Source organism: Prionailurus bengalensis, chromosome A1, assembly GCF_016509475.1.
Source record: "Prionailurus bengalensis isolate Pbe53 chromosome A1, Fcat_Pben_1.1_paternal_pri, whole genome shotgun sequence".
NCBI lineage: Eukaryota > Metazoa > Chordata > Mammalia > Carnivora > Felidae > Prionailurus > Prionailurus bengalensis.
In genome coordinates this window covers 214326383-214354276 of record NC_057343.1, presented here as the reverse complement: position 1 = coordinate 214354276, position 27894 = coordinate 214326383, and the positions used below count along the sequence as shown (strand labels likewise).

General features: G+C 38.9%; 1 protein-coding gene across 2 annotated transcripts in view; it reads left to right on the top strand.

The window, feature by feature from the left end:
• The window catches only part of NPR3 (natriuretic peptide receptor 3), a 78857-nt gene that overhangs the window by 34323 nt on the left and 16640 nt on the right, over positions 1-27894 (top strand). The gene's annotated exons all lie outside the window — the stretch shown is intronic.

Sequence of the window (27894 nt, the reverse complement as noted above, 5' to 3'; positions counted from 1 at the left end):
TGGCCACGAGCTCTGGAAGCCCACAAGATCTGCATTTCTATGCCAGGATGGATATTAAACATTACGCGCCTCAGTGTAAAGCATTCTCATACACTGACGATACTCACAGAGATGTGGACCATTTATCTTGTAGCAGACCATATGTGGTGCATATGTGAAAATATCCATGTTTCTAGAGAAATGACATTAAACACAGTGGAGTGGGTTCATTTAGTTCTTTAGTGAGAAGTTCCTTCCAAATTCATCCAAGTTTCCATGACCTCTTTAAGTGGATAATGATCTCTTGACTTAGTGTGCATTAACTCTATACTTATGTACAAACTTTTGTGTGTAAGTGAACATGTGCGTATTTCTAGAGAGAGGGGCCAGAACCCCCCACTTGATTCTTAATGGGGTCAGTGTCACAAAAAAGTAAGAATCATTGAACTAGATGATGGCTAGTCAGCATGCCATTTGCCCAATTATTGTCTGAAGCCCCTTTTATTCTCATGGATAGGGCACAACACGGTGTATGCACTGCTGCACTGAGAAATCACTCCCCTGGAAGAAAATGAAGAAACACTTAAATGCTTGAATATTTACTAATCTTAAATTTGAGAAACATTAGTTTTATTGCTGAGATGAAAGAGATACCAAGTCATTCCTTCCTTCCTTCATTCTGGGCTAGGGAGTCAGTCTAGTCTTTCCAATTCCTAGTGTTTTCACACTGTCTTTAAGAGGTAGACTCAAATTTGTCCTTGCTACTATTTCTCGGTTTAGGCTGAGCCAGTGTTGGAGACATCTCTTCCCCTCTGGCAGCCTGTCTGACTTCTCAGTCGTGTAAATCCCACTCTTGGCCTTGCCCCTTTCTCCCTATTGTGTTTGGCACTTCTGAAGCCCATTCACTGGCTGGCTTCATGAGCTGTTGGCTCTGCCTTTGGGTGAAGCTCACCTTCTTTCCCTGATGTTGTTGTTGTTTAAATCAAAATAATATATGCCATTCTAGATTGACTAACAAGTGAAAAAAAGAAACAGACTGAATTAAAAATAAATTTATGGTACTGTATGAGTTGTAGACAAACAGGAGTGTCCTGTTCCTCTCTATTCCTGACTTCCATTCCTTAAAGGCAATAATCCTTAATGTTTCTATTGGCTTTTTCTAGTGTTGCCCTCTGTATTTCTAAAATAGCTTCTTGATATTGCTGTTTTTGATATGAGAAATTTGATATAGCTCATCATTTCCTAAAATGGAAAAAGATTTAGCTCCTTTGCACACTTCCTCTACAAATCTGTACTTTTCCTCCCATCCTCCTAATATTTTGTAGCATAGTTTTTACTTACAGGTACATTCATAAAATAAAATTTGAATAATAGCTATCCCCCCTTATTAAGAGCTATTATTATTATGACCATATATATTGAACCATGTAGCAGAACCGTGTAGTGTTCTATGATTACATTTCCTTTCCTGTGTAGCTTTTTTTCTCTGAAGTTAATAATTTCCTTCCTTTTTAAAAATTTGCTTCCATGTAGTTCTGTTTCATTCTCATTCCCTAGAATGATGTTAGTGATTTTTTTTAGCCCTTTGTTTTCCTGCTCCTGTTTAGAGTAATTACTTCCTTTAGTATAAACCTGGAAATTCCTTCAGTTTTCTCCTGTATCAGTTTCCCTTTTTAGTGGATATTAAATCTCCTTCTTAGTTGAATTTCACCTTAGTTTTGAAGAAAAAGATGATATGAGTAGAAAATCTTTTGAGACTTTGAATATCAGAAAACATTTTGTTTTATTTTTATATATAGTCAGTTATTTAGCTGGGTATAAAATTTTAGTTTGAAGATTAATTTTCCCTCAAATTTTGATGACATTGCTTTATTGTTTTGCAGCTTTTGGTGTTACCATTCTGATTATTTATCTTTTTCATGTTATTTTCTTTTTCTCTATCCCGAAGACTTTAGTATTTTCTTTACATAATGGTGATTGCTTAATCAGAGTCTAGTCTGGAAAAATTAAATACTTCAATAGAAGGAATTTAATTGGAGAAACTAACTTTAAAGTGTAGAAAGAGCCAAAACACCAAATAGAATAGTAAGGCAAGCCAGAAATTAGCAACAGCAAAAAGCCATTACCACCTCCAGAGCTAGAAAGACCAGGGAAGAAAGAGTTTTACGGGATCAAAGACTTAGAGCTGCTCATAGGAGCTAGCAGCATGGAAGAAATACAACCTCTCCCAGAGATGGTACCTAAGGCGAGGTGAGAGAGAGGAAGACATATCCTGGCTTTCCTCTTACTTCCTGACTCTTCCACCAGTGCTTCTTTTGGCTGAACCAACCAGAAGTCAACTGACAGGGAAATGCAGCCTGGAAGAATCGTCTTCCTATGATTTAGAGCAAAGCAAAGCAGGTGTAGGGAGGGAAATGAATTGGAGACCATAAGGCAGACAAGTGGCTCACTGGTGCTCTGATGTTTCACAATGATTTCACCTTGGTGTGTGTCTTTTAAAATCTTTGTGCTGGTCACTTTGCTTGCTCTTTCCAGAAATTTTAAAGTTGGATGTCGGCTCTTGTCAGTCAATTCTCTAATTTTTTCTCCCATTTTCCAACTCTGCATTTTTCTTTTCCTTTCTGAGAGATTGCCTCACCTTTATCTTCCAAAGATATTTGGAATTTTTAATTTCTGCTATCATATGTTAAATTTCTAAGAGTTCTCTGAGTGCCTCTCTTTCTAAAAAATAGTACCCTGACATTGTTTCCTGGATTCAATGTCTTATCTTTCTGCATATATCCTTTCATCAGTTCTAGAACACATTTAACTTACCTGAAGTCGGGATCCATTTCATAACTGGTAGACTGTCATAATATAGTAAGTAGAATTTTTTTCTAAGGGAACATAAAACAAAGGTGCTTTTTATAATTCTGGTATCTTACTTTTGCTGACACAAGGTGTTTTTTTGTAAGTTTTCTTTAACTTACATTGCATTTTACTTACATCAGATTCCTTATAAAAATATTGTGATTTCTTTCATATTACAAGGTTTTCTTAAACTGTTGGTAATCCTTAGCTGTCTGTTTATATTTAAGGGTGAGCCATGAAAGAGGCTATCTAGAAGCTCTGTGTGCATGGGAATGTGTCTAGAAGTAGGCTTTATTGTAGTGTAATAACATGTTGAGCTAGCTTTTTCAAAGGGTTATCCCAAATATGATTAGCTGGAGGTTGTATCTCCTAGGCTTATCGGTTTCATTAAAGAATTCTCTTCCAACGGGGCACCTGTGTGGCTCAGTCGGTTAAGGATCTGACTTCGGCTCAGGACATGATCTCATGGTTTGTTTGTTTGAGCCCTGCGGAGCCCAGCTCTGCACTGACGGTGTGGAACCTGCCTGGGATTCTCTCTCTCTCTCATTCTCTCTCTCTCTCTCTCTCTCTCTCTCTTTCTGCCTCTCTGCCCCTCTCCCACTTGCACACATACTCTTTCTCTCTCTCTCTCAAAAATAAATAAATAAATAAACTTAATATTTTTTTTGTATATAAAAAAAAAGAATTCTCAAAATCTCTTCTTGAGAATCATAAGCCTTTCCTACATTCTGGGAGCCCATGGTGGGGAAGCTTCACCTTTAGGATTGCAGACTTTCCACTTAAACCTGATTTTCAGTTTTATGCTTCACCTGAGCTCTAGATGTGCCTGGTACCTTCCTGTTCAGATCTTTTTTTGTGTCAACACCTTCAGCCAATAAACCTCCTTTTTTCTGCCTGGTTGGGAAGGAGCAATTTTTTTTCTGGGTAAGGTTTGGTGATGGCTGGAAGGTGGAGTGCACTTGAGTTGAAGTGATCCATTATTAGACTTTCAATGAATCCTGCCATTTTCATCTGCAGGGCATCCCTACCTCCAGAGGTAACTAGTGTTTCCAATTCTAGAACCTCTGTACAGGAATTCTTTGTTTCTTACTGGAGCTGCCTGCCCTGTTCCTGTGCACACTCTAGTTTTAGTTTTTCAGGTCTGTTGAATTGGTTACCCCTTTCCAGCTTCCAAAATTTTGTTGACATTTCTCATCTATTTCCTTCCTGTACTCTTTCCACTTATAAGTTTATACCTTAAAAGATATTTTTATTGTTGTTTTGGTAGGGATTTTGGAGGGAATGTGCGTTTTACCAGAGTGGTTTACCAGAAGTCACCCTGGATTGTTGACTCTCAGTACCGTGTAAATGTTCAGAGATGGTGATGGCATCTTGGGTTTTTGTTGTTGTTGTTGTTTGTTTGTTTGTTTGTTAGTGCAGGGGTAGGAGGGTAATCTTATATTCAAAGCAAGGAAGAAAGAGAGTGTGTGTGTTGGAGAGAGGGATCTATCATGTTTCTTTTGGCCTCAAATGCTGTAGCTCCTTTAGAAATTCCTATTCAGTTATAGTTTCCCTTCTAGTGGCTACTTTTTCTTGATTTACCAACTTAGTGCTCACTCTCTCCCCCTCACAGACATACCTGCCTTCTGTGATTCTTTAAAAGCAATTATATACAAGTGACATACATTGACAGTAATGCTAAGAAAACGGTTGTCTTTTACAGGTTTGTCGTACTGGTGTATGAAGACCTTTTTCTATTTTATGTCTAGGGCTAAACTCCTCTAATACAGCTTATGGACCAGCTTCACTTGTAAGTGATTCCTTTGTATATATACAGGAACATCATCTAGGGATCCTGTTGCCAGTATAAGTAGAAGTTTAGGTTTTAAAGTAGATTTTTTTAAAAAGCCAAGTCGACTCAGTTAAAAGTTTGAAGATGGGTTATTTAAATAAAAATAATGGGAGCTATTTGTGTCCTGATATGTTATTTGTAATTTATCACAATGCAGTGGTAGCAATTTAAAACCCTTTCTAGAATCTGCTAGGACTCTTTTATTGTAAAACAAAATATTTCAGAAAAAAAGTTAAAAGACATTTGAAGATGTAAAACATGTTAAGAGGGCCCCAATGTGGGGCTCAGTTACCTTCCTATGCAAGGACTGTCTCCTCTGAATGTGATCCAACCCTTAGTTATCTCCGGGGTTGCAGACAGCATTACTCTAGAGCCAAAGGCAGCCCAGCTGGGAAAGAGCTATAGAAGAGAAGGCAGAGTTCCTGACTGTGAACTAGGGCAGTGAACTTGGGCCGAGAAAGCCTTTGGCCAGGTCCCTTTACCTCTTGGGGCTTCCTCTGTTGTAAAACCAGATATTTGGGCCACCACCTCGAGAAGCTTTCCCATTTCCGGGTTTCTGTTATTAACATGTGGAAAGTGTTTTTCTAATTTAGAATTGTCCTTCTCTGGGTATGGAATGTACATATCCCTTACTGAAAAATCACAGTGTAACAATCATCACAAGTGCTCCCCAACCCCCCACCCCCATTTTTAGGAGACTTTTATGACAATGTACTATTCTGCTGCTTGTAATATTACATCAGGAAAGTCTCTTGGAAATTTTCATTACTCCAGCTTTAAAAAAACAAAGGACCAACTTTTCTTCAGCTTTGAACTGGTCACTATTCTATGATGTGTAACTGTTTATATATGCATAATTCACCTTTGTATACATGAATTCAGTAATTGTAGTGTTCTGTCTTCAGTTTGCATTAGCAAAGATACAGCTACAAGTGTACTTTTGCAAGCACAAAATTACAGCGTAGTTTTTAAGAATGGATCAGAACTGTTTTTTAGTATTTCTCCAGTTAATTTCAGAAATGGCTTTTTGTTGTTGTTAAAGAAAGGTGTTCTAGTTATAAAGAATATGTAGAGTCTTTTTTCTATGAAATAATGCTTCATCCTTAGTGTTTTGGCTTTCAAATTCAGTTTCATGCTTCTTAATGCCACCTCTGTTCTTGACTTGGGGTAGAATTTGGTAACTGCTGTTTTTATTTCTAACCAGGTATTCTGAGCAGGGGGTGATTTTATAACCTTGAATATTTGCTCGTTTGAGGTTACGGGCCACCCATAGCTTGTTTTTTCTCCTTATTTAAAAGTTGAAAATTTAACTAATTAAACAAATATTCCGGCAGTGTTTGGTGCACAACGGTATTGTTAGGGAGGTGGGATATGTATTTGGGCATTTCCTCTCTTCCAGGTTTCCCTTTGACACTCAAAAACGAAAAGGGAAGCTGGAGAGCAGCTGATGTATCTAGCCATGGTATTTGAACAGAGACAAGTTTAATAAATCATTGTTTAGATAGGCAGACATTACATTTTGGAAAGTCCGAAATGTTGAAAAACAACTCTCAATTCCTTCAATGAGGGGATGGCCTAGCAGTAAAGCTGTCTAAACCAGCTTGTATTTTGACACTGGTTTTGCACAGGAACAGTGTGGGAAGTGACATCAGTTGAAAAGTTATCAGATCATCAATAAAATCTTTGCCAGACATTTCACCCCCTCTTGTCTTAAAATAGTATCATTTAATTGACTCTGTGCACTCTGATTGAGATTTTTAAAAATTAGCTCTTCGGTGAAAGTAATGTAAGAAAAAACCTGCAGCTGATGGGTGCAAGCCCTGTTGGCCCCTCTTCTGGTGAGACTGTGCACAGGCAAGTTTTCGTGTCTTCCAGAGATACGTCAGAATGGAGGAGACTCTCCCCCGTGCACCAGCCATCACCCCTTTTTGTCCTCACCCCCTTTCTTTAAAGCCAGCCCGGGAATAATTTGTCCGAATGAAAAGACCCTTTCAGGCACTGGAGAGCTTTGCTAATTGTATTTGAAAGAGTAAAAGCAAACCACAAGTTGGCTTTTAACAGCAGAAAAATAATGAGTTCACATGCCAACATATTAATAAGATTAGTTTTATTAGGAAAATGTAATCAGCAGACAGTGGCACTGCAAGAGGAATGGTTTATTAAAAGCCATTCTTTTTTCCAGCTAAAGAAATACCAGTTGGCTTTCAGAACACATTTAAATAAAGATGTACTGAAATCTAAAATATAGTTACTTCCCTTTTCTTGAAATACAGAGGAAGAATCCTTTGAAATAGATTATTCTTACAACTTTTAACTCAATTAGTTGTGCCAAATTAGAATGTTTTAAAAAATTGGGAATCTCCTGGTTAAAGTACTTTTTTGATTGTAAATAATTGTCCATTTGCTTGTGATTTTCACATGTTGGCAGGTGTGGATTGCTTAATTGCAAAAAATACTATTTTTTTGCAGAATAGGTGCAATCTGAAAATGTTTAAAGAAGAGCCACAGTACCTATGAGAAAGGACTTTTCCAGGCAGTAGGTTTCATTTTGACCTTTTGAAAGACAATTATTGTTTTTTCCATTTCCATTGTGTACAGTGATGTAATTTCAGTTAGAAAGATATTTTGCAGTAAGGGTGACAATATACTCAAATATGCATGACTAAAATAGCAATGCAGTGTGGAAATGTATTTCACAATTGAAAGGCTAAGCTGTTTTACTTTTTTTCACATCTATTGTCACTTAATGGAGTAGAGGGCATTGGCCAAATTCTTCACAATGAAAACACAACTTAACTTCTTTTTTTTTGGTGTTTATTTATTTTTGAGAGAGAGAGAGAGAACAAGTAGAGGAGGGCAGAGAGAAGAGGGAGACACAGAATCTGAAGCAGACTCCAGACTCTGAGCTGTTAGCACAGAGCCTGATGCGGGGCTCGAACCCACGAACTGTGAGATCATGACCTGAGCTGAAGTTGGATGCTTACCAGACTGAGCCACCCAGGCGCCCCTTAACTTCTTTTTAGAATTATCAGATCACATAAAATATGGACTGTGGATACATGACCAGTCTAGCTTGTAGAAAGAACATGCATTAGCTCCCACAATTATACTCCTTACCGTAAGTGAAGGAGCACATGGCAAAATTGTAGAGGATGAAAGCTCTGATTTTTTTTTTTTTTTTTCTTTCTCCCCTGGTTCTCCTGGGCCCTCAGGGTCTCAGCATCCGTCTTTTTCTACTTGGTGAAGAACTCATTTACACAAAGATACTGGGGGTTCAGCAGATGGGCCTTACCAGGATATCACATTTAAAGGAAGGATCTAGAAAAGGAAGACTCACATAAATGAACCTAAAGGTGGTATTTTGCTGTCAGGAGGAGCCTGACATATGAAAGAGCCTCAGGTGAAAGAACCTCCCATATGTCAGGATTCATTCTTTCTCGGAGAGCTCTGCTCAGGAGACATTGCTTTAGTCAGATCACCCCACGGCTAGAGCAACACAGTGATTTCAGAAACTTCAACTCCGTTACACGAAGCCTTGCTCTATTTCACGAGTAGAGCAAGCAGCAAAAGGAGTCTGCATCTCACATAATTTGACAGGAGCCAGAAGAGAATGCCCGTGTGTTCAGCCTTCCAGCTTGGGAGAAGGGAGGCGGACAGGGCCTGGCCAGCTTTGTTGGCCACTGCGCTAACACAGGACTCTGGTGTTCGATGCTGACAGCAGCCACAGGTTTTTAAAGTCCAAGGGTAGATTTCTGGTTCATGAGGCCTGGCCATTGATGCTGCTGCCCGTGTGGGTGGATGTGGTGGAGGAGCCCAAGGTAGTGGTTCAATAAATATTAATTAATGGGCATTAAAACAATTGGTGACCTTGGGGCATGCCACCTTGTGTGCCAGAGACTTTAATCTGTGAAATGGAGAAAACCGCATTGAGTTGCTCTTGGGAGTTATGAAAAATGATTGTAAAGGGGTTTTATAAGCTTAAGCGCTTTGAGTGATAGTGTCCAAAGAAAATAGCCCCAGTAGCTGAGAGCAGAAGATCCCATAGCCCTGCAAGCAGCAGGCAGTAGCAGTTTTAAATGACACCCTTCCTGGGGCCCAGCCAATTGTTAAAAGAGAGGAACTAGAATAATATATTGCTAAGGACTCAGTCCTCTTCCCAGTTGTAAAATTTGTAAGTAGCTCAAGCTGTAAGAAATTATTTTGGATTACTATTTATTTTCTGATTCTTTCCCCCCTGGAGTGAATTTGCTTCATTTCGTAAATTTCTAAAAATCTTGCTCCCACGGGCTGTGATTGGAGGCAGGGAGGAGATGAACAGGGGATATCTTTTTTTTTTTTTTTTTTGGTATAATAAACAATTTGACAATTGGTCTAAATTTGGAGATCTTTATTAATTATTTCCTTTATTCTATCCTTTTCCTGTTATCTCTGTGTGAGATAATTACCCACTCACCGAAGTCAGATGGCTGTGTTTCTATCCTGTCATAAAGATCTTGAAGATTTGATTTCATTAGCAAATGGCCCTGTGTCAGATTTGCCCAGTGTTGCCATACAAGTTACATGCATTTCAATTTTAGGACAGTTTTCCTTCTCTCTGCTCAGCAGTGACATGTATTTATGTCAACCCTATGTCCAAGAATTTCTTGGGTAGAACAGATTTCAGGTGTAGTTCATATGCTCTCTAGGTGCACATGTATTTTTATTGACCACTTGACCCAGTTTATCACCATGTGTATAGTTAAGCCTGAAGATGGTTATTGTTTGAATCTGTGTGGATACCATCAAGCATTTATCGAGGCCTTCCTTTGGTCAAGGCGTTGTGCTGGGTCCAATGAGGACAATTTAGTGTCTGTGTGGGTGTCTCTGGAAGGATAGTTAAGAAGAGATGGGGACAGATGAGCCTCCTAAGTGAAGCTAAGTGACTCCAAGCTTAGAAGTTGGAATGCCATTAGACACATTTAGGGAATAGTGAGCAAAATAACCTGGCTTGACCGGAAGGATTTCACAGGGGAGTAGTTTGGAAAGGTCTCCTTCTGTTTTGAAATTTGCCCCTCCCTTGGCTTCCAAGACACCACCGTCTCCAAGTTCTCTGCCCACTGGGGTCCCCCCTAGTGTCCTTTCATGAATCCTCTTTTCCACTTGCTCCACAAATACTGGTGTTTCCCAGGGTTCTTCCCTTGGCCCCTTTCTCTCTAAACACCACTTCTGGGCAGCACATCCACTTGTCTAGGTGGGATGTTCATCTCTGTGGATAGCACCTAAATTTGTATCTCCAATTGCAACCTCTCTCCTGAGTGGCAGGCCCCGCTTCCAGTTTCCCACTGGCTCCTCCACCTGGATAACACGGTATCTGCCTGCCTCATCCTTTTTTTGGGAATTGCTCCATTTCAGCACTTCACTGGAATAAGCATAAAGGGGGTGAGTGAGGATGGAAATTTGAATTCAATGAACTTGTTCTACCCCCAGAAGGAAGTAGGAAGTAGGAGACTATAGTCAATAAGAGATTTTCAAGGATTTTGAAAGTAGAGCAGCTCCAGGTGATGACAAGGTCTAGGGTCTTACTCCTCAAACAGTGGTCATGGAGTAGCTGCATTAGTATCAACTAGGAGATTGTAGAAATGAGGAATGTTGGTGCCCCATTCCTCAAACCTACTGAATCAGAATCTGCATTTGAACAAGATTCCTAGGTGAATTGTATGCACATTAAAGTCTGAGAAGCACTGGTCTAGGGCATGTGCATGAGAGTGAGTTGAAATTGAGTGCAGATGAAATTTGTCAGATAATGGCAGTCAGGGAACCAAGAGGCTATGGTGTTGGATGAATGAATAATGCACAGGGACATTGAAATCTCCCAGTATGAATGCAAGAACGTGGGTGGAGAGGAAGAATGTGAGCTGACTGCCAACCTCCTTAATGCATTCATTATGCCCGGGGAGTGGGGGAGGGTCCTTGCATCAGATGACAGTGATATTTGACAGAGAATTTTTGACATCTCAGTTCTTTGAGAACACAGTCTCTAATTAGGACTTTCCCCCTTTAAGTTCCCTGTCTCAGCTCTTAAAATAACATAGCAGGTTCTTAAATGATGATGAATTGGCTTTATGAGCAGTGGACTTAATGAGGCTAAGCCCTTTTTTTCTAGCTTATTTCAATTTACAATTTGTCTTTTCTTTTTCTTCTTCTTTTTTAAAAATTTAAAAATTTATTTTTATTTTTTTAGCAGCCCTAGAGCTCTCTTTAACAATTGAAGAATCTGGTATCCAATATTATTGCCCCCCCACCCCTCCGCCTTGATCCTATTACCCTGACAATTAAAAACGTGTTTGCTAGGATAAACTTTTGCGTTCTTTTTTTTCTTCCTCCTGATATGCAGATAGGGTCTTGGAAATCTTATGTTAGAGAAGTCATGTTAGTCTTTGAAAGAGGCTGATATCCTTGGTGTTCTAGCCCTGCGTGTGAATTCGATCCTTAGGGAGGTGCCTTGCTTGATAAGCAAGTTAACACTGATGATGGTGCTGGTCTGGAGTCTGGAGTCTTTAGTTCTGGTTGTAGCTCCTGATATCTGCGTGACTTCAAGTGAATCAGGCAACAGTTGTGGGCTTCAGTTTCTCATTTACATAATACACTGGTTGGACTGAAGGAGCTCTAAATTCCCTCATGTTGTGGAATTTTGTAATTCTGTAATTCTTTTGGGCTATACCAGGAATTTCTTCTTTTGTGGCCAATATGTTTATTGAGCTCAGTCTTATTCTACCTTTTAAAATATTGGAACTACCGCCATGATTCAAAATCATGACACATCTGCATCTAGAATACTGTCACTATTTTGGTAACTTTCTTAAGAGTAATGAGTCTCCTCACATTAGCAGAGTGTATGTTAGCTCTACAGATTTTAAGAAAGAAATGGAGTATCTTTTAATTGCTCAAGGGGATAAAAAACTTTTCTTAATGAGATAGACTTAAAAAGACCAGTCTCTTCAAAATGTATAATAATATGTAGCATGATCCAATCTTGTGAAAACTATGGGCATTTCTTGAAATTTGAAGACTTAACTGAATTCTCAAACTGTAGACCTGAAGGCATACTTTCAGGATAATTACAAGGAATGACTATTTTTCCTGGTAGTTAGTAAGCATATGAAACTCATTATTTGCATAGTTTTCAAAGGCTGTCTTAAAATATGTTCCAGAATGATTCAGATAAGTTCATTATGATGGATTCCAAATGGGACTGAGAGTGTGGTGATCATTTGGTATGTTGCCCTATTCTTTTAGCATGATATTTAAGATGTATAAATGTCTTTAAAAAAATTATTGATTTAAAATTAAAAAAAATTTTTGATTGATGATAGAAGACAAAGAACTAGACTGAACAAAACATGAATGTTGACCTGATTGTTAGTATTTTCATACGTTCTAATCGCACCAACTGTGGAAAATTTCCATTATTTTCCAGGCTGGAGTTGTTCATTTAGGGAACTGATTAGTAAAGAAAACTTTTTTTTAAGAGAGAGAGAGGGAGGGAGGGAGAGAGGATCTTAAGCAAGCCCCATCAGTGTGGAGCCTGACACAGGGCTCAACCCCGTGACGCTGGGATCATGACCTGAGTCAAAATTAAGAGTCAGATGCTCAACCAGCTGAGCCACCCAGGCACCCCAATAAAGAAAACTTTTTATGTGGGAAATTTAAAATATATATAAAAAGAGGGAGCACGATGTAGTGAAGCTCCATGCCCCCATCACTCAGCTTCAATAACTCAGTGTAATTTAATCTATAAACTTTCCCCCACCTTCATCCCCAACTCCTGATAATTTTGAAGCAAATCCAAGGTGTTCTCTATTTCATCTGTAAATATTTTAGTTTGTATCTAAATATAAGACTCTTTATTATTTTATACAAGTATACAATATAGTATTGGTAACTGTAGTCACCATGCTATATATTAGATCTCCAGAACATATTCATCTTATAACTGAAAGTTTGTACCTTTTGACCAACATCTTCCCATCCATTTCTCCCATCCTCAGCCCCTGGCAATCACCATTCAACTCAGTTTCGATGAATTTGACTTTCTTAGATTCCACTTAGAGGTGAGATCATAGAGCATTTGTCTTTCTCTGACTTATTTTGCTAGCATAATGCCCTCTAGGTTCACCTATATTGTCACAAATGGCAGGATTTCCTTCTTCTTTATGATTGGATAATATTTCATTGTATATCTACCAGTTTCTTTATTCATTCATTAATGGATACTTAGGTGTTTTTTGTGTCTTGGCTATTGTGAATAATGCTGCATTGAACATGGGTTGGCAGATGTCTCTTCAAGATATTCCTTCAGACATATACCCAAGAAGTGAGATTTCTGGATCATATGGTAGTCATAGTTTTAATTTTTGAGGAATTTCCATACTGTTTCCCATAATGACCGTACTAATCTACAATCCCACATACAGTGCACAAGTGTTCCCTTTTCTCCACATCCTTGACAATATTTGTTATCTCTTGATTTTTGTTTCATTTTTTTACTTTTTATTAAAAAATTAAAAAAAATTTTAAATTTATTCTTGAGAGAGAGAGAGAGAGACAGAGAGCAGAAGAGGGGCAGAGTGAGAGAGGGACACAGAATCCAAAGCAGGCTCCAGGCTCCAAGCTGTCAGCACACAGCCTGATGCAGGGCCCAAATCCACAAGTGGTGAGATCATGACCTGAGCTGAAGTCGGACACTCAACTGACTGAGCCACCCAGGTGCCCCATTTAGTTTTTATTTTTTAAATGTTTATTTATTTTGAGAGAGAGAGAGAGAGAGAGGGAGAGAGAGAGAGCTCAAGCAGGGGAGGGGCAGAGAATCCCAAGCAGACCCCATGCTGTCAGCACAGAGCCTGAAGTGGGGCTTGATCTCACGAACCATGAGATCATGACCTGAGCCAAAATCAAGAGTCAGATGCTTAATCCACTGAGCCATGGAGACACCCCTTGTTTTTTAAATAATAACCATTCTAAGAATTGTGAAGTAATATCTCATTGTGGTTTTGATTTACATTTCCCTGATGATTAGTGATGTTGAGTACCTTTTCATTGTACCTGTTGGCCATCTGTATGAACTGTTTGGGAAAAATGTCTATTTGGGTCCTTTGCTCGTTTCTAAATTAGATTATTATTATTATTATTCTCTGTTGACTTGTATGAGTTCCTTATGTATTTTGAATATTAACCCCTTAACAGAAAAATGGTTTGCAAATATTTTCTCCAATTCCATATGTTGCCTTTTCATTTTGTCGCTGTTTCCTTTGCTGTGCAGAAGCTTTTTGATGTGATATAGTCTCACTTGTTTGTTTTTGCTTTTGCTGCTTGGGCTTTTGATATTATTGTCATATCCAAAAAAACATTGCCAGGACTAATGTCTACGAACCTTTCTCCTATGTTTTCATCTGGTAGTTTTGTGGTTTCAGCCTCACATTTTGAATTAATCTATTTTGAGTTAATTTTTGTGAGTGTTGTAAGATAGAAACCAATTTCATTTTTTTACATGTGGATATCTGGTTTTCCCAACACCATTTATTAAAGAGACTATCCTTTCTCCATTGTGTATTCTTGGTTCCTTTGCCAAAGATTAGTTGATCATATATGTGTGGGTTTATTTTTAGGCTCTTGATTCTATTGTATTGACTTCTGTGTCTATTTTTATGCTAATACCATACTGTTTTGATTGCTATATTTTTGTAATATGGTTTGAAATCAGGAAGTATGATGCTTCTTGCTTTGTTCCTTTTTCTGAAGACGGCTTTTGCTGTTTGTGATCTTTTCTGGTTCTATACAAATTTTAGGATATTTTTTTTATTTCTATGAACATTGCCATTGGAATTTTAGTAGACATTGCATTGAATCCATAGCTTGCTTTGGGCAGTATGGGCATTTTAACAATATTATTTCTTCCTAACCATGAATGGACAGGATATTTTCCATTTATTTGTGTCTTCTTCAGCTTCTTTTTATCAATCTCTTAAAGTGTTCAGTGCACAGATATTTCAGTTCCTTGGTTAAATTTATTCATTCCTAAGTAGTTTATTGTTTTTGATGCAAATACTGTTATTTCTATTATCATAAATTTGTTTTACCTGCTCTTAAACTCATATAGCACATACTATATGAATGGAATCATACAGTGTATACTCTGTGCCTGGCTTCTTTCACTAATATGCCATTTTGGAGATTTTTCATGTTTTATGTATTCACTTTTCTCTTTTTAAAAGTGCTGAGTAATATTTTATTATATAAATATGCCATAATTTTACAATCTATTCTCCTGTTGATGGACCCTTTATTTCAGGTTGGGACTATTATGACTAAGGCTGCAGTGAGCATTCTTGTACAAGTCTTTTTATGGACATATGCTTTCATTTTCATCGGGTAAATATGTAAGAAAGAAATTGCTGGGTCACAGCATAGGTCTATGTTTAACTTTCTAAAAATCTGCCAAAGTAATATTGTTTTAAATCCCCACTAGCAATGTATGAGAATTACAGTTGTTTTAAAATCTCATCTACGTTTGGGGTTGTCAACTTTTTACTTTTAGCTATTCTGATGGGTGTAGGATGGTACCTCATTGTGGTTTTTAAACTGTATTCCCGTGATGACTAGTGATTTTGAGCCTCTTTACATGTGCTTGTTGGCTTACTTTACTTTTGTAACTTGTTTGATGAAGTGTTTTGCCCAGTTTTAAATTGGGTTATTTATTACTTTTGTTATTGAATTTAAAAGTTCCTTTTTAAATATTCTGAATGTAAATCAGAAATATGTATAATGAACATTTTCTTTCAACTTTTCACTTCTTGGTATTTTTAATGATACTTTTTGATGGCAGAGGTTTTTTTTTTTTATATTGATGAAGTCTTTTTTTAATGTGTGTTGCTTTTTTGTATTCTCTTTAATAAAACTTGCTAATCCCAAAGATAAAAAGATATCCTGTTTTCTTTCACAGCTTTATATAGCTTAAAAATTTTTTTTTTAATGTTTATTTATTTTTGAGACAAAGAAAGACAGAGCGTGAGCATGGGAGGGGCAGAGACAGAGGGAGACACAGAATCCAAAGCAGGATCCAGGCTCTGAGCTGTCAGCACAGAGCCTGATGTGGGGCTGAAACTCACGAATTGTGAGATCATGACCTGAGCTGAAGTCGGACACTTAACTGACTGAGCCACCCAGGCACCCCTATAGTTTTAGCTTTTATGTTTAGGTCTGTGATCCTTATCAAATGAATTTTTGTATATGCTGAGAGATAGGAATCAAGTTTTAGTTTTTTCCCATATTTTAAAAATAAATTTGTCCCATTACCGTGTGTTGAAAAAATTCTGTTTTTCCCACTGTGAATTAAATGCCTTGGTCAAAACTCAGATAACGATATTAGTGTGGATTTTGGATTCTATTCTGTTCCTTTAATCTATTTATTTGTATATATACCAATTCTATACTGTCTTGAATACTGTGGCTTTACAGTAAATCTTGAAATCTGATAACACAAGTCCTCTAATTTGCTTTTCTTTTTCAGGGAAGTTTTGCATGTCCTAAGTTCTTTCTTTTTTCTGTATAAATTTTAGAATCAACTTGTCAATTTCTAAAAAAAAAACAACTTGCTTGGATTTTTGATTTGGATTGTATTGATCTGTAGACCAATTTGGGGAAAAACTGACATCTTAAAAACACTAAATCTTCCAATCTGTGAACATATATCTCTCCATTTATTTGAGTCATCTTTAATTTCTCTCAATAATGTTTGTAGTTTTCTGTGTGGCGGTTTTGCATGTCTTTGGTTAAATTTATTGCTAATAATTTTATGTCTTCTGATACTGTTGTAAGTAGAATAAAAAATTCATCTTCAGTTTTTTGTTGGTAGAATATACAGTAGAATATACAGAAAGTACAGTTGGGGTTTATATGTTCACTTTGTATAGTTTCTGTTCTTTAGATTGAGATATTTACTATTGATATATCTTTTTAAAAATTAATTAATTTTTATTTATTTGCTTATTTTGATTTTTAATTTTTTTAACATTTATTCATTTTTGAGAGACAGAGAGAGACAGAGCACAAGGAGAGGGGTACAGAGAGAGAGGGAGACACAGGACCTGAAGCAAGCTCCAGGCTCTGAGCTGTCAGCACAGAGCCTGAAGCAGGGCTTAAACTCGCAAACTATGAGATCATGACCTGAGCCAAAGTTGGCCGCTTAACTGACTGAGTCACCCAGGAGCCCCACTGTTGATATTTTTAAGATCATGGACTCAATTTGCTTTTAAACTTATCCAGTGAATATTTCTTTTTTCAATATTGTACTTTTTAGTTCTAGAATATCCACTTGTTCTTTTTTAAACCTTACATTTCTCCGCTGATTTCTCATTTGGTCCTTCTTTTTGGTCATCTTTTTCTTTAAGTCTTTGAACATATATAAATCTGCTTTAAAGTTCTTATCTGCTGATTTCAACATTTGGATAATTTCAGGGTCACTTTTTACTCACTATTTTCTTGACTATAGATGATCTCTCCTGCCCCTGAATGTCTACTTTTTTTGAGTTTGTAATAGATGTTGTGGATGATATTATAGAGAGTGTATTCAGTTATGTTCCCCTGAAGAGTGATTTTTGTTCCAGCAGGCAGTTAAATTACTGACCACCCACTTTGAACTTTTGGAAGCTTGGTTTTATTTTTTATTAAGGTGATTCTGTTTTGGGTTACTTTCAGTTTTAGGATGAATCCTTAGTCTCTTGGTATAGACTTTACTTCTAAGGTGTGGCCCATATGGGGTTTTACCAGAAAGCCTGAGATATTTCTCAAGTTACAAACTCTAGAAGGCAGCAATTTAAATGTTCCTTAGCTTCTTCAGCTTTCCAGCTGTTGCTTTCTACTGGATACCTTGGTGTCTTTCTTGTATATGTGCAGTTTAGAAATCAATTAAGGACTCGGGGCACCTGGGTGGCTCAGTCAGTTGAGCATCTGACTCTTGATTTTGGCTCAGGTCATGATCTCACAGTTTATGAGTTCGAGCCCCACGTCAGGCTCTGTGCTGACTGCATAGGTCCTGCTTGGGATTCTCTCCCTCCATCTCTCTCTCTCCCTCCTCGGCTTGCTTTCTCTCCCTCTCTTCCAATTTCAAAATAAATAAACAAAAAAATCAACTAAGGACAGAAGTTTATGAAACAGGTTGGAATGCTCCCTTCTCTGTGGCTCTCTTCTGCCCAGGATTTACTCCCTCATTGTATGTCCTCAATATCAGCTCTGAACTACACCCTCTGACCTCTAAAGCCAAGAAGGCTGTGACTTTCTGCTTGAGTCCTAGATACCCCAAGACAAGGAGTATGCTTAGAAGAAAACCATATACATTTAGTTTTTATGAAATGTGGTCCATTTTTTCAAGGATCAAATTTCCTCTGTTTTTGGCCTCTTTTTAGTCACTTCCCATTGTCTTCAATTAGTTCTTTTTAAAACTTTTTGTTTAGAGAGTTTAATTTCTTTTTGAAAAATTAATCTAATACAAATTACTCTGCCAGTACTGGAACTCTTTTTAAAAACACAGCTATAATACTATTACCACACCTGAAATCTTCCAATAATTCCTTAATTTCTTTTAATAAACAGTGTTCAAAATGTGTAGGGAATTAAGCTTCTTGTAGGGGAGATAATATTTAGTTTTATTGTGTGTGTGTGTGTGTGTCTGTGTGTGTGTGTTTAGCAAACTTGATGGCAAAAAATTTATTAAAAGAAAAAATGTCCGGCAGTGTCCAACTCTTGATTTTGGCTTACATCATGATCTCACAGTTCATGAGTTCAAGCCCTGCATCAGGCTCTGTTCTGACAGTGTGGAGCCTGCTTTGGATTCTCTGTTTCACTCTCTTTCTGCCCCTCCTGCTCATGCTCTCTCTCTGAAAAATAAATAAACATAAAAAAAAAAGAAAAAAAAAAGGTTCATTCATTTACTAGCTGAGAATTATTTGTTAGTTTCAGCATGAGAATCCTGTACTGGGTGTCAAAATCTGGAAGTCTTTCTCTTAGAAGTACCTGCTGAATCAATTTTATGGCAATCTCAACTACATTAGACCCAGTCAAAAGCAAAGAGTATGTGAAAAAGGCTTTTGAGCAGCTAAAGCAAACATCTAATTTATTTTATTATAGGAGAATCTCTCAAATCCTCACTCAGAAACTGTTTACCCCCATTTTAAGTACAGTTATAATGAGCTTTGTGATTTCTTTCTCCAGCTTACAGAACATTAATAGTAGTAAGTCTGAGAGAAGAAGATGGCATCTAGAAGTAGGCACAGTGAAAGTAACAGGTAGTGACAGGTGACAGTGGAGTCAACTCAAGTGAGTACAGTCTCTGTGTTAGATGCAGGGCTAGATTCTAGGAAAACTAAGGTACCTAACATATGGTTTGTGCATTAAGGTGCTTGTGGAATGTCAGGGTATGGAGGCATGCAAAAGAGTAAAATAGACTGGTGAGTGAGATAATATGTGCACTAAGTGTACTTGTGGAAGAAAGGAGGAATTGGGTGGTTCAGGGAAGGATGCAGCAAGAACAAGTTTGAGTGGCTCACAGAAAGTTGATGTGTCCATTAGGATCCTGGGAGGAAATAAAAGACACACTGAAAGGAAATGAAAGAGAACTCAGTAAAGGGACTATTACAAAGGTAAGTGTGGAATTAAGGAAAATCAACAAACAATGGCAAAGAACCTCATGGCCTGCAAATGTGGGAAGCTGTTACAGCCCCTAGACTAGAAGGGGCAAGAGGAGGGAGAGGTTTCTAGCATCCATGAGGTCTGTGGCTGTTGGGGAGAACCACCTGTGGTATCTGGTGGACGAGTGCAGCCTCTCACATCCTGACCATTATCTCCTTCTACCCTCTCATCTGCTGAACCAACCGGAAACTAGAGGGCAAGGGGGCCCAGTTGATGTTGTCCATATATGCCAGCCTCACAGGGCACAGAGCTGGTTGAAGAAGGGTAGAAGGTGGATCTGGAGAGGGTAATCTGAGAATGTCCAGTAAAGTTGAGTAGGAGTTTGCTTTGGATGAGACAAGACTCATGTGGAGGGCATTCCAAGCCCAGGGGCTAATGCATAAAGGTACTTCATGGCATGCTCAGAGAATCTAAGAGATTTTGTAAAGAGTAAGGCATAAAGTTCTTTTGGGAGTGTGGCTAATAATAAAGAGTGTTTTTCACCACCCTGAAACATTTAGACTTAGTTCTTTAGCTGTTGAGAACCCTGGAGTCACCAACAGGAATGGCTAGATAAGGAGATGCAGAACAATCAGTAGCCAAGGGAAGGAAGCATTTCAGAAAAGGAAGTGGGTCCCAGCTCATGTTCTATCAGAATGGAAGAAGTGAGAATATCTAGAAACATAGAAGTCTGGTGTCAGCATTGTGTAAAGAGCCCAATACACTTTCCTTTTCTTTTTTCTTTTCTTTTCTTTTCTTTTCTTTTCTTTTCTTTTCTTTTCTTCTGTTCTCTTCTCTTCTGTTCTCTTCTCTTCTCTTCCCTTCCCTTTAGAGAGAGAGAGTGCACATGTGCACATGGGGACAGGGCAGAGGGAGAGGGAGAATCCCAAGCAGGATTCACACTCTGTGCAGAGCCTGCTGCAGGGACTCGATCTCATGACCATGAGATCATGACCTGAGCTGAAATCAAGAGCTGGACACTTAAGCGACTGAGCCACCCAGGTGCCCCCCAGTACACTTTTCAATAGTAATGAAGCCTACTGGACTGGCTATTGTCATAGCCTTACATATGGAGAATCGTAATAAGTTAATATCACATTCAGCATACTTACGTTACCAAGGCAGGAATGTATGTGGCTAATTTTACAAGCACTTTCATCAAAAGTGTTTATATTATTCAAAAACTTTGATACTTAGAGAAATAATGTTTAAGAACCTGGAAACTTTGCTGATATGAGACATCTTTTTTTTTATTTGATGAAACTGGGTAGATGAAGCTTTGCTACATTTATTACTATTATTTATCAAAGTCATCATATTTTATGTTTTGTGCTAGTTACAAAAACATTACATTAGTAGATCTTTTATTACATGGTTTGGCTGCTGATGTGCTTGGAACGGACTGGTCTCTGAAGTAGGACCCTCATCCTTAACATCCAGCTTGTTTAGATGCTCCTTTGGCATAACAGGCCTTTTTATTAATTGCTGGAACACAGTTAACTTTATCTGAGTCAATGACTTATCAGAACTCCTGATCCACTTGATCTGAGTCATGTTGTATTAGCTCTGGCTTAAATACTGGATTAAGAAACGAGGGACAGTTAGCTTGTTGCCTCATGTACCTTCTCCTCCTTTCTTCTTTCATCTTCTGCCATCTCATTCCCTCTCTAGGTGTGGGTTCTATTCCTCCATCACCTTGAAGAACATTGTCTTAGTCTTCTCATTCATAGTCTCTCATTGCTCTTTCCAGTCTATGTACTCAACTTGTAGAGCTACCAAGTCAATTAAAAACACAAAGTAGAGCACAAAGCTTTTTTTCCAGGATTAGTTGGCTGAACATATCAATAAGATAAATGTCATAACTAGGCAGTTCTGGTTTGGACTCCTACTAAGAGCTTGTCCGCCCCAACATTTTCTGGAATTTTGACCTAATCAATTGACCAAGATATCTCCATTCTGTTAAAGGGTTAGAGTCTCTTTCAGGGGATAATAACAGGACTTATCTATGAAAGTTTTGTCAGGACTAAATGCAGTAGAACTTAAGTGTTTACATATCTCTTAGCATGTAGGAGATGTTCAGTAAAAGTTAGCTGTTACGATAATTATCTGGCAGTAAAGAGAACTGCTTGACTTTATTCAACCTATCATTTTGTAAACTTATTAGACACATTACTGCTATTTCTAGAGTCATCCATTACATTTTAGAGAATACTTCCTCTGTGGAATACAGCTTGGGAAACTCTGAATTAAAAATTGAACAAAATTAAGCTGCTGACTGTTCACAGTGATTGAATAAATCAAAAATGCTAGAACTAGGAATTAGGGTTCTGGATCTTAGCTCAGTCCTTACCACATCTTGAAATTGCTTAAAGAAAAAGGGACTGGTTTTATTTTAAGATACAAGACAGAAATGAAAAGAAGTAACTACCACCCCTCCCCCCCAAAAAAAACCCACCTAAACTTGGATTTTTGCTCATCTCTTCCTTGCCATCGTATCTATAGATGACTCAAGAAATTCAGGAGAAGTGATCTGAAGTTCTCAGGTTGTCTAAAAGGATGTCATCAAGTTGGAGAAATTAGAGTTTACATGTGCTTTCTGATTTTGGCCTTTTGGAAATAATGAAGCCAGAAATTGTCCTCTCATGTTTCCTTGTCTCCATCTCCCTTTGACTTGGTCACCCCTTGTACTGGCTTGGGCCTACCTCACTATCTGCTGCATGCCCCAGCCCTTCTCTCATTGGATTTTGGTATACACATTTACCCACTTCAACATTGAGCCTGACAGGACCACAGACCCCTGGGAAGAGAGGCCAGAGAGTGTCCAGAGCAGTCTTGGGGGTTTGGTCACCAAGCCTTCCAGAGGTACATCTGGTCAGGTACTGGTGGAAATCAAGGCCAAGGGCAGACTTTGCTCACTTGATCATCTGAAAGCCAGGGACAATTATGTCATTATGTATGTGTATTTCTCAACTAAGCCATCAAGGGTAAGGGTGATGAGAAGCATCTGGATATGATGTGTGTGTGACACATTCAGAGGGTAGATATATCAGATGACTGAATTCTCTGCATGAGCAAGGGGAGAGTTTTTAAGTCATTATCATTTGCTTGTGCTCCACAGCCACCAATTCCAACAGGCCAATTCCATGGAGTCCTCCTCTACTTTGTTGCTCCCCACCAGCAGGCCCCACATGGCCTTCCTTGCTGAGGTTTGCTTGTGTAAATAAATGAGTGCCATGTATCAGCACTGTGGTGCCTGCATTTAGCCTCCACTGCTGCTGCAGTCATTAAAAGGGCAGTCAGTTGCTGTGGTATGGAAGACAAATGAGGGGTCATAAGTTGACTTAACAATCTTCTCAGGACTGCTTTTGTTTAATGATGCATTATGTGTTAGGTGATGAGAGAGAGAAAAAAATCTACCTCTGTTTGTCGGCAGCCACACTCTAGGCTATAAGATCTGAGTTAATCCTAGTAGGTATTGCTATAGGGGTGGAGCTGAGCCCAGGATAGAGATAGTTATTTGAAAAACTTAGGGAAAACCCCAGCATAGGGAGAAAGAAATATGTCAGATATTATGGCAATGCTTTGGCCTAGCACATAACTGGGTTCTGGCTCTCTCCCTGATGTGCTGCCTCACTGTTGTTAATAAGCCACTTGACCTTTGCATTTCCTCAGATTTAAACTAGGATAAGGATTTAGATTTTCAACTTAACTTTCCTCAAGGCTAAAATAAGCAAGTGACCAAGTGTGAATTCCATGAAGGCAGGCCCAGTACAGAAGAGCAGACATTGGGAGTGTCTGCCAGTAAGAATAAGAACTCTGCCTTTTGGTGTTGAAGAGTTTGTGATGTCCATTGGATTATGGAAGTTCTTGCTATTATCCTAAATTATAGAGTAAAAAAAAATTTTTATGTTTATATTTGAGAGGTGAGGGAGGGGCAGAGAGAGAGGAGACACAGAATCCAAAGCAGGCTCCAGGCTCTGAGCTGTCAGCACAGAGCCTGATGTGAAGATTGAACTCCCGAACCATGAGATCATGACCTGAGCCGAAGTCAGAGACTTAACTGACTGGGCCACCCAGGTGCCCCCTAAATTATAGATTTTTAATTTTTTAATTCACCAGAAAGTTGAATTAAAACAAATAGTATCTCTGTTTTTATTGCATGTAGATCACTTGTAAAGTGTTCATCAAATGTATAATGTTCTCTAACCTTTGGCCTACCCATGTAGCATGCCCAGGCAATTTCTTTCCCCTGTCCATGATCAACAGGGGCCCAGCTGGATAAGTTTCATTTGAGGGTCTTATTACTAATTAGACAAGTTGCCATTGTTCCTGCTATGATGGACCCGTCTCTGGGTGTCCTGGACCCGTCTCTCTTCTTACCTTTTCAGAAAGCCATCAAAATTTCCCTTTCCTCCATCTCCCCTTCAACTGAGTAAGAGGTTAAGGATCATGTCTTTTTCAAAAGACTTTTGAGAAATGTTGCCCAACACCCTCAGCTTTCCTCATTTGTATTACGAACCATTGGTTTGTGGGAAGGAAGATAGAACCACTGTGTGATATGCTTGAGTTATGTGGATACCACAAGCAAAATCCCAGGACAGCCTAGCCTTAGCATTTAACTTTGGTAGCTTTCTCCCAGTAGCCTCGGTCTGAGAGCTTTAGAGTCTTTCTCAGATATCCAGACATCCCAGGAGCTAGATTACTGCTGTGTTACTCATTCTCACTTTACAGAACAGCTGAGGCATGCAGCATACTTTGCTTACTTGTTTGGAACTCAGGCATTGAAGAATTCATCTATCAATCTACCAACTTGCCCCTCCAAAGAGAAATAAGAAAGACTTTGCTCACTGTCACAGATAAGAGCCATGTTATGAATGGCAACTCTATATGCTCAGTTAAAATATAACAAGATTTCTATTCAGCTTTCCCCATGATAGAGGATTAAAAAAAAATAAAAAAACACTAATGGACATGGCTGACAGGCACTATCAGAGAGGAAGGCCAGTGGCAAAATGGCTTTCTTTCATTTGGAATATCTGATGCTGGCCAACTAAAAGGGCAAGATCAGGAGGATGGAGATGAAATGATGAGAGAGTTAGTGCCAGCATGCTACCTTGTTCTGGAAAACTTCCCAGAGTGAGTGGAAGATGATGAACGACTTCCATCTTGTTTAAATGATAGATACTTTATTTGATGATACCCAGCACAAATAATTATTACTCTGACTCTTGTCCTTCATTGCTTCATAACTTTCTGCTTCATAACTTTCTAGTATGGAGTTCATCTATGTGTTTTGTGGAACTGTGGGGCTATTTGGTTGAGATTGTAAACTCCCAGGGCTCAAGAACTACATTGTTCTCTCTTAAAAAAAATTTTTTTTTAACACTTATTATTGAGAAAGAGACACAGAGCATGAGCAGGGGAGGGGTAGAGAGAGGGGGAGACACAGAATCTGAAGCACGCCCCAGGCTCTGAGCTGTCAGCACAGAGCCCGATGCGGGGCTCAAACTCACAAACTGCAAGATCATGACCTGAGCCAAAGTCGGTCACCTAACCAACTGAGCCACCCAGGCACCTCAAGAACTACATTGTTCTCTTAACTCTGTTCGGTATCTAGCAGGGGAATGGCTGCATTTAGGAATTTAATTAAGACTTATGCTTAATGACGGTACGGAAGAGCTTTTTGGCTAGAAATGATGCTAAATACTGGAATACTCAGGTAAGGGTATCCTATTTTCTTTGATTAGTAACTATAGCATGATCTGTCATGGATCATGGGTTTCGAGGTTCAAATTTTGTTATGACCACAGGCAGGGGGACAGAGCAGATGATCTTGTTCCTTTCAGCCTGGAGGTCGAGTGAAAAATGTTTCAAAGCAACTTAATACTCTGGCTCTTTTTCTTCCTCATTAAAAAAAATGTTTGCACTTGTGATTTTTAGTGTCTATAATGTGCTGATGGGCTTTCCTCCCATTAAAAAACACATGTGGATGTGAGAATGTTCTCCTCGAGAAAAGACGGTCTCTGGGGTTTTGCTTCTGGCTTGAAGTCCTATGAGGTAGGTGTTATGAAACCTCCTCCGCAGCAGCCCAGGGTGCCAGTGAGCCTCGGCGCAGGTCAGCAGCTCTCCTGCTAATTTTGGCAGGAGAGGGAAACACTCAGCCACTTTGAGAGGAAAGAAGGTAAATTTTGTGATCCATTTGCAAATCAAGATAGAATGAGTTTTCAGACCTGGCCATGTGTTCAGAACCTATCTATTCTCTTCTACCATCAAACCTGTTAGGAAAAGGGTAATCCAAATTCATGTTTCTCAGCCAGATAATCTGCAATTGTAGAAGGGGCAATTTAGAGGGCACAGCAAGAAGGAAGGAAGAGGAGGGGCCAGAAGGTGGTTGATGCTGGGGCGCATGTCCAGTGCTTTGGGTGCCCAATGTCAGCATGGTGGCCCTAGGTTTTGAGCAGGAATCAGGAAGGGGAGGAAGATAAGTGGAGAGCTGATACCCAGTGGCTGGTAATTTACAATTTAACAGGGCTCAGACTAGGCTCCCCAGGAACAAGGAGAGGGAAAACCTTCAATTAGAGAGTGCAGAAAGACTAATGGGGAGTGATGCTCTTTTGGTTCTCAGAGTACTGAGAGGATTAGACCAGAGTTTTTCTGAGCCACTTTATATTTCCCATAGTCCAGGGCTGTATGACTTCCCTGTGTAGCAGGATGAGTTTTATATAATTATCCTAGGGAAGATAGATTTTTTTGAAAAATGTTTTTACCATGGCCTAAGAAATTACGCTAAAGACCACTATGTTATTTTTTTTAAGTTTATTTATTTATTATGAGAGAGAGAGTGCAAGCAGGGGAGGGGCAGAGAGAGAGGGAGAGAAAATCCCAAGCAGGCTCCATGCTGTCAGTGCAGAGCCCAATTCAGGACTCAATCTCATGAACTGTGAGAATGGAGCCAAAATCAAGAGTAGGACACTTAACTGATTGAGTCACCCAGGTGCCCCTAAAGTCCACTTATTAAAATTCATTAACTCATCAGCATGCACACTTTCTTAAGCCATGATGACTTCATGGCTTAAGTGAAAATTTCATATTCCTTTGGAAAATTGAATTAGCGTAGCCAAATCAGCAGAAAATCATCTTTGACTAGATGTTATTTGTACATCATTCTTCTTTGCCTAAGAAAATAATGACTCTCTGAGACTTAAGCTGATGGTTAAGAGTGAAAGCCAATGTCTACCATTTGCTTTCTTAGTCCCAGAAACTGTTTCTGATGTTTTATATGCAATCACTAATTCAGTCCCCTGAAGAGCTCTGTGGGATGAGCAGGCACTAAACCCCCATTCAGCCAGTGAGGAAATTTAAGATTAGGGAGATTAAGTAATGTGTCAGGGCTAGGATTAGACTTTGGGCCCTGCAACTAATTCTGAGCTTTTCTGCGATCAGACACCTCTCTTCTCCCAGATGGTCTGTGGAACTGACCAGTGCGGGCTGCACACCTTATGCTTGGGCAGAATTAAGGATGTGACATTCTGGAAGTAAGAACACTGCTTGGCATGTTAAAGCATGAACAAGGAGTCTTAGTTTCCATTAAGTGTAAAATGGGTCCATAAGATATGTTATACCATAAGTAGAATGCTTATTTTCTGAATACTGCTGTTAGGAATTAAAGGCTAAGCAGGATCCCTAGGTTTATAATTCTCTATATGTAGACAATAACAACAATAAAACCCAACAGTGAGTGCCAACTCTGTTAGGCACTGGTGGAAGTCTTTTACATCTATTAGTTCATTTAAACCTAAGAGCAACCCCACGAGATAAGTACTACTATTTTCCTCATTTTCCAGACAGGGAAAACTGAGGCCCAGAGTTGTGGAGAAACACATCCAGGAAGTGGTAGCTCTGGGTAGTGAGCCCAGGCTCTAGCCATTATTCTAAACAGCCTCTCAGCACTGGACTTTGGCAAATGCAAAACATTTGCTTCTATGACAAAAAACAAGACTCACCATCCTTAAGGATGAGATGAGGCCAAGTAGCACTGGACATTGAGCTGTGTTTTCTATGGATGTTTGTGTATTTGAACTAGGTGATGCAGGTCAGTTGTGGCTCTCTTCCTATGGGAACCTTTTCTAGGAATGAGGCATAGAATGCCTCCTCACAAAGACTTATGGTGGTCATCTGTGGAATGCCGAATTCATTCTGCTCCACGGCATTCCATTCTTGACAATTTCTCCTGAAATAAAAAGACTTGCTTTTGTGCGTGTGGTGCTTTTTTTTTTTTTGTACTTTTATACAGAATTTGTAAGCTACTAAATTTCAAGATTGTATTTTCTCATTTCATGTTCAATGGGTTTAAATATGGTATCTGAACTTTCAAATGATGCTTATTGAATGAAACAATGCTCAAAGAAATTAAATGACTTCCCCAAATTCACATGGAGCTTAAGTTTCTTGAGGGGAAGGGCTATCTTACTTAAGCCAGGACCTGGCTGGGATAAACCAATGGCCCAGCATATTTCCATTCCTGTCCTTAGAAC